Below are 7,500 nucleotides of genomic sequence, written 5' to 3'. Positions count from 1 at the left end.
CAGAGACTGGCAAAGCATGTATACGCATCCAGACGCATACACGCGAATTTGTATAAAAAAATCTTTGGGCGAGGAGTTAAAGGCAGAGAGAGAGAAACTATGACAAGATCGACACATACAAACATATTGAATATGAGAAAGGAAAATAAAGAAAGAGAAGGCATATGAAAACAATTCCGATAGATAAAATGGCGATTAATTTAGATAAAAAATGCGCGTCCCCATAAAAAGACAAATAACAATAAAAAATAAAACCACTAAACATCAATTGGGAAAATGAAGGGGATAACGGCGCAAAATGAGCTCGAATTCACAAAAGAAACTAGGCCCGTAGAACAGCTGTTTAGCGCCTTTTTTCTATTCCCTTTTTTATCATTTTGTTTCTTGTCTTCAAGTGGCTAAAAATATCCCCACAAATAATAAACCTCCAGCAAAAATAATCAAGAAGTAAACAAGCTAGCAATAAACAAACTAGTAAATCAACAGACACGGGTCAAAATCCGCGCTATGCCAAGTGATGCCCCATTTATACTCGTGGTACTTAAATGGTGCCGCTAATTGCTTTTGTGTTAAGAGGTTAAAGCACCCGAGATGATGCTAACTGCCCAACCACCCCGCTGAAATTACCAACATTTAACGACCATAACCGCCTAGTTATTCCAACACGAGGAAAGTACTTATTTCTTCAACCTATTAAAATGGAAGGAAGAGACGTGACATTAAATCGGGTCTTTTTCACGCCTCTCAAACGAAATTGAGAAAAGAGACGATAAAGATGGCGCGGAGAGAAGGAAAATCACCTGGGCGCGTATGGACAGATGCCATATTAGATAATTATAGTTATAATTATTATTAATTATTAGATAGTTGGACAGTTGGAGGCGACATTAGGTACGATTACGTATGCACTAATGGATCGGGGGGAGGGGGAGGAGGGAAGGACGGGGGGGGGGGGGGAGATCAGCTGCTGCGCCACGCACTCGCGGCCGCTGAAAGACGTCCACTTGTTCATGCAGCAGTGACGCATTGGTCAATCGCCATGCACCCCGCCGCCTCCTGCTTGATTTCTCCCGGCTCATGTGACCCCCCCTTCTGCCCTCCTGCCCCCTTCTTTCTTCTCCTTCACTATCGTCTCTCTACGCCGTCTTTCCTAGTCTATTCGCAGCCATTCTCAAAACACCCGGGGAACCGAAGGGAAGAAGAAGAAGAAGAAGAAGAAGAAGATGAAGAAGAATAATAATAAGAAGAAGAAGAGAGAGAGAGAGGAGGAGGAGGAGGACGAAGGACGAAGGCCCAAGAAGCGGCAAGGCGAAGGCGTCGAGGGAGGGTGGCCGACGGAGACCTTGGAGTTGGGGGGGAGGGGGGGAGAGGGGAGGAGGAGGAAAGTGAGAGTAGGAAAAATGAGAAAAAAGGAAGGAGGGATGATATAATAGGCAAAGGAAAGAAAAGTAAGAGGAGGAGGAGGGATGGGGTAACGGAGCAAAATAGACTAATGGAGAGAAAAGTAGACAGGAGGAGGAGGAGGAGGAGGAGAAGGAGGAGGAGGAGAAGAAGAAGAAGAAGAAGAAGAAGAAGAAGAAGAAGAAGAAGAAGAAGAAGAAGAAGAAGAAGAAGAAGAAGAAGAAGAAGAAGAAGAAGAAGAAGAAGAAGAAGAAGAAGTCAAAGGAGACGTAGGGAAGGAGGCGGCCAGGAGGCCCGCGGCGAGGGGGGCGTCGCCGAAGGCCCGACGGAGCCGCAGCCGCTCAGTATTCAGCGGCGCGGCGGCGAGCGGTGCGAGGCGTTCCCCGAGCATAACAACATGCAGGCGGGAGGAGCCAAGAAGCCGAGCATGAATCCATGAGTAGGCTCGAGTGGGCGAGCATACGCACCCTCATCAGCAAAAAGAAAAAGAAAAGAAAAAAAGGAAGAAGAAAATAAAGGTGACGAAGAAAAGAAGAAAAAGGAAAAAAAAAGAAAAGAAAGGTGAGGAAGAAAAGAAAAATAAGGAAGAAGAAAAGAAAGGTGATGAAAGAAGAACAAGGAAAAGCAGAGCGCCTCCGTTGCTGCTGGTGTGCCAGTCCACCTGGTCCTCCTCCTGCGTTGCTGCGAGGGCAGGGGAAGGGCGGCGATGGGTCCATGGGGAGGAGGGGGGAGGGGAGGGAGAGGGAGGAGGGAGAGGGAGAGGGAGAGGGAGAGGGAGAGAGGGAGAGGGAGAGGGAGAGGGAGATGGAGAGGGAGAGGAGAGGAGAGGGAGAGGGAGGGAGAGGGGGAGGGAGCGAGCAAGAAACAGAGAAAGAGCGAGCGAGAGACAGAGAGCGAGAAAGAGCGAGCGAGAGACAGAGAGCGAGAAAGAGCGAGCGAGAGACAGAGAGCGAGAAAGAGCGAGCGAGAGACAGAGAGCGAGAAAGAGCGAGCGAGAGATAGAGAGCGAGAAAGAGTGAGCGAGAGACAGAGAGCGAGAAAGAGCGAGCGAGCAAGAGCGAGAAAGAGCGAGCGAGCAAGAGCGAGAAAGAGCGAGCGAGCAAGAGCGAGAAAGAGCGAGCAAGAGACAGAGAAAGAGCGAGAGAGAGCGAGCGTGACGCGGGCAGACCGAGGGGAAAAAGGCTCCCACGAGGAAATGAATGAGCGAGCGGCGGCGGCGCCAAGGTGAACGCATCCCAGGCCGGCCGCCAAATAAGGGAAAATTGGCTCTCTGCCGCGGACTTTATGGCGATTTCAACGAGGCGGGGCGGAGTGATCTTGTTTTCACCCTCCCCCCCCACCCCCGTTTCCTCACCCGGGCAAAATCTCGTTTCCTTTCTCTATTATCTCCTCTTTCTCTTTGACCCTTCTTTATCTCTTTCTCTTCCGCGCTTCTCTCTCAATCTCTCTCTCTCCCCCTTTCCATCTCTCACTCCTTCCCTCCCTCTTTCTCTCTCACTCCTTCCCTCCCTCTTTCTCTCTCACTCCTTCCCTCCCTCTTCCTCTCTCGTTCCCTCTCTCCCTCTCCCTCTCCTTCCCCTCTCCGTCTCTTCCGGTAACCTTGCACTATCAGTTGCTCGAAATACTCAGCGTGTATGAGGAATGACTAAGGGGCAGCAAGGACAGTTCAGAGTAATTGCCCAAAGGAACGTAAAACCGCCACTTCAGTCTTTATTCCTGTCTTTATTCCTCTCTCTCTCTTTCTCACTCTCTCTCTCTCTCTCTCTCTCTCTTCTCTCTCTCTCTCTCTCTCTCTCTCTCTCTCTCTCTCTCTCTCAAACTCGTTCTTCTCTCGCTCTTCTCTCTTCTTCCTCTTCTCTCTCTCTCTCTCTTTCTCTTTCTCTCTCTCTCTTTCTCTCTCTCTCTCTCTCTCTCAGCTCCTCGATCCTGCTTTCCTTCCATCCTTTCCTTAATTCTCTCTTTCCTTCCCTTTTTTTCTTTCCTTCTTTCCTCCTTCCACACATTTCTATTCTCATTCCCTTTCTTTTATTTCGCTCTCCAAGAAAAATGAGAAAAAAGAAAGAGGAAGAAGGTTGGATTTTGGGACATTTTCAGGTATTTTTTTTAGATTTTGTTTCAATTCCATTTGTTACAGGGGAGGGAGGAGGGAGGGAGGGGGGAGAGGGAGGAAGGGAGGGAAGGAAGGAGGGCGGAAGGATAGGAGGGAAAGGAGGGAGGGAGGGAGGGAGGAGGGAAGGAAGGATGGGAGGGAAAGGAGGGAGGAGGGAAGGAAGGATGAGAGGGAAAGGAGGGAGGAGGGAAGGAAGGAGGGAAGGATGGGAGGGAGGAAGGGAGGAAGGGGGGTGGGGGAAGGGAGAGGAGGCAGAAGGCCGAGAAAGCAAAATGGCGTTTCCTAAAAAATGACATCACTAAATAGTAACAAAGAACCTACATGAACTGACACTCCGAGGAGCAAGGAAACACGTGACTATAAATAACCTGCAATAACTAATCGACTTCCTGCACGCTACCGAAATCCGAACAACAGGAAAACCGAACAAAACCAACACATCCATAAAAATCACCGATGGCCCACGATGGACCGGCGGCCATTTTGAATTCCCCCCAAAACAGCCTTCCCAAAATGGCGGACCCATGGCATCGTTTGGCAATAATCTGACTTGCGTTATTATCAAATCGATCCGTGATTTATTCCGATTTTAACTTTGCTATTGGAAAAAAAAAAATCGGCCTGCACCACAATTTTTCGAAAGACCAAAATTTCGGTTCTTGTGTATGACATGAACTCAAAAGTGCGTTTTTTGAGGTCATGGTTACGTAGCGATGCTGAGGCACGGTCTCCTTTTGTCGGGGGCAGAAATGGTGAGAAAGAGAAAAAGGAGGAGAAAGAGGATTCAAGAAAGAAAGAAAGGAAAGAAGAAAAAATGAAGTAGAAGGGAGTAGAAAGAAAGAGAGAACGGGAGACGGAAAGGCAGACAGACAGTTGGATAGGCAGAGAGAGAGAAAGAAAGGTGAAGGAGAGAGAGAGAGAGAGAGAGAGAGAGAGAGAGAGAGAGAGAGAGAGAGAGAGAGAGAGAGAGAGAGAGAGAGAGAGAGAGAGAGAGAAAGAGAAAGATAGAGAGAGAGAGAAAGAAAGAGAGAAAGAAAGAAAGAGAAAGAAAGAGAGAGAGAGAGAGATTAGCCTAGGGCTAAATTCAAAGAGAGGCTCCGCGGAACTTTCCAGAAGCCAAAAGCCTTTGGAGGTCCTCGAAACACTTCCAAGCAGCGACGCCGCGACTGGAGGAAGAACGAACCGCGCCCGAAACGCACAGGGAACGACATCGGATCAAAGACAGAGAAAGAGAGAGAGAAAAAGAGGGAGAGAGGGAGGGAGAGGAGAAAGAAAGAATGTCAGAAAGAGAGAATGTGCGTGTTTGAGAAAGAGAGAGAGAGAGAGAGAGAGAGAGAGAGAGAGAGAGAGAGAGAGAGAGAGAGAGAGAGAGAGAGAGAGAGAGAGAGAGAGAGAGAGAGAGAGAGAGAAAGAGAAGAGAAAAGAGAGAAAGAGAGAGAAAGAGAGAGAAAGAGAAAGAAAGAGAGCGAGAGAGAGAGAAAGAGAAAGAAAGAGAAAGAGGGAGAAAGAGACAGACAAACAGAAACAAAGAACCATGGAGATACACAAAGAGACAGCGAGGACGCCGTCCTATAAGCCCGAAATAAACCCCCTTCTGTACCTTAACATCTACGTACAGAGACAACGCACAGGACGCGACCCGAAACCCCGAAAGACAAAAACCGGAGCCGAATGGTCGGGTCGCGAAAGTGTACAAAGAAATTCTAGAATGACTGCGAGGTTTTCCCCGTCAAAGAAGAAGAAGAAGAAGAAGAAGGAAAAAATAATGATGACAAACGCAAGTGAACGCTGGAGAAGAATTTCTAAAAAGAACAAAAAAAAATAGTTAATTTACGACACCCGCTTCGAAGCACATCGACGATTAAAAAAAAAGACCATGAACCATTTCTCTTTCCCGGTGTGTTCAAGACGTAACGCCACACTGTGAATCCGGTGCTATGGACCCTTCAAAATCAGCATCAAAATTCGAACAATCGGATTAATTATCGAACAACCTGACTAACCATCCCCGCGGCTGAACGGGGTTAGAGTGTGAACACGCCCTGTCAGTCTTCCAACCTCCTCCTCCGAGAACCTCAGCGACACGCAATGCTTCCATCTGCCTCCTTTGGGAGCCCAGGAGCCGATGCTTCGAAGGGCCTCATCCAGTCACAGTCTGGCCACACAGTCTCTTCTGCTCCTCCTCCTCCTCCTCCTCCTGAGCTCTCGCGCCATTCCCGAAAGCGCAAAAGGGGCCAAAACTCCAACAAGGGGGACCAAGCACTCTTTCTCCTCCTCCTCCTCCTCCTTCCTCAGGAGACACCGGCCCCTCCTCCTCTTCCTGAGCTCTCGCGCCATTCCCGAAAGCGCAAAAGGGACCAAAACTCCAACAAGACGGACCAAGCACTCTTTCTCCTCCTCCTCCTCCTTCCTCAGGAGGCACCGGCCCGACGTCCCGGAGCTCCTCGCCCCGTCCGTCACACGGCGCAGGAGCCCCCGCCCTCGCACGCCACACAGAAGCACACAAAAGACTCATCGGGCTAATTACCAAGGGGGAAGTTCGGAAGCTGCTCTTCCTTGGCACTGTGGATGTCCATGTCGCTGGCGTTATCCATGTCTTGGCGGTGTTCCTTCTCGGTCTTACTATCCATCTCTGGTGCTCGCGTATGTAGCAAATAGAATGAGTGGGCGTGTGTGTGGTGGTGGTCTGGGTTTACTCGCTACACAGGACAAGCCGATGCTGCTGGGACGCTCCAATAGTGTTATTCCTCCGGGCTCCTCTCCGTCCGCGAACTGAGCCGTAAACAAACTAAGGCACGCGGCTCGCTGGTCAAGCTATAAAGGCGCGTTAGGTCAGGCGCGGAAGCCCCGCCCACCCGGGATGTGCACCTGCTGACCTCCTGTTGCCGGATGCCGCCAGCTGACACCGCCCGCGCCCGCCCTGCCAGCCGCTTCCAGTCGGTCTCTTCGGGACATTCAGTTTGGCAACGACACGAAGGGACTTTGCGAAAGCTGTTCCAAGCAAGCAGTTGGAATCCGAATTCCCAAACAAGCGACAGATGGCAGCAATGCGTGACTGTGACGTCACTCATGACAGTTCTCGGTTCTTTTCCTCCCGTTTCCTTCCTCAAACAACGCTCCGCTGTGCATATCCGCCTAACCCGCTACTGAAAAAACTCTATTTAAAAATCGGCACCAAAAGGGGTTCTTCAATGAGCAATTCCTGCAACGTGCAACGCGCATGCGCCGACGCGTTCCTTGGCAGCGGTGACTCCGCCTCCCCCGCGGGCCGGCGCGCGTGCTCGACCAGGTGGAGTAATTTCCCGGCATTCAGTAGCATCCCGGGGACCAGAGCGGGACGTTGCGCGCGTGCATGGCCACACCTTTGCAACTTGCAGCGACGTCCAACGAGAATCGCCGACTCCACAAGAAGTTACGGCTCTGGGAAACAAGAGTGTCACAGGCACCAGACACCAAGGATACCAATTACTACACGCCTGCGTCACACTTTTTGTAAACGAAGTTCTCTTGTTTACATCTGGGTCAGGCGCTTCGTGGTACGCGCCGGGATTCGTCTGTCAATTAAGGCTCTGGGCTCGATGGCGCTATTCTGTAATCCACTCATTCCTCATTTTCTTTCAAAATGAAATCCCAAGCCAGCAAGATTTAAAAAAGGGAATTTTGTTGTAAATCTAAAACAAAAACACGGGCGTTGACGGCACAGGCACCGCGTGATCCGTACCGACGGCGCGTTGAAGTCCCTGGCTCGACCGCCTATCACTCTCCTTGCCGCTGTGCACGGGGCTTCGGATCCGTAAAAAGAACTTCACCGATAAAGACACAGACATAGGCAAATAAACATGCCTCATACACACACACACACGGACATACAGACATAGGCGCGCACCAACAAACACACACAGCTGTGTACACTATACACGTGACTCCCTTCCCGCTCTCTCCCACTTACACAGACCCATGTATACGTTAATAAACACACACTTGCACAG

General features: G+C 50.1%; 1 protein-coding gene across 1 annotated transcript in view; it reads right to left on the bottom strand.

The window, feature by feature from the left end:
- Ae2 (Anion exchanger 2) overlaps window positions 1–7,500 on the bottom strand; it is a gene marked incomplete in the record, with an annotated part of 213,205 nt that overhangs the window by 16,932 nt on the left and 188,773 nt on the right.

This window comes from Penaeus vannamei, chromosome 43, assembly GCF_042767895.1.
Source record: "Penaeus vannamei isolate JL-2024 chromosome 43, ASM4276789v1, whole genome shotgun sequence".
Classification (NCBI taxonomy): domain Eukaryota; kingdom Metazoa; phylum Arthropoda; class Malacostraca; order Decapoda; family Penaeidae; genus Penaeus; species Penaeus vannamei.
This window is presented reverse-complemented; position numbering and strand designations above follow the sequence as displayed.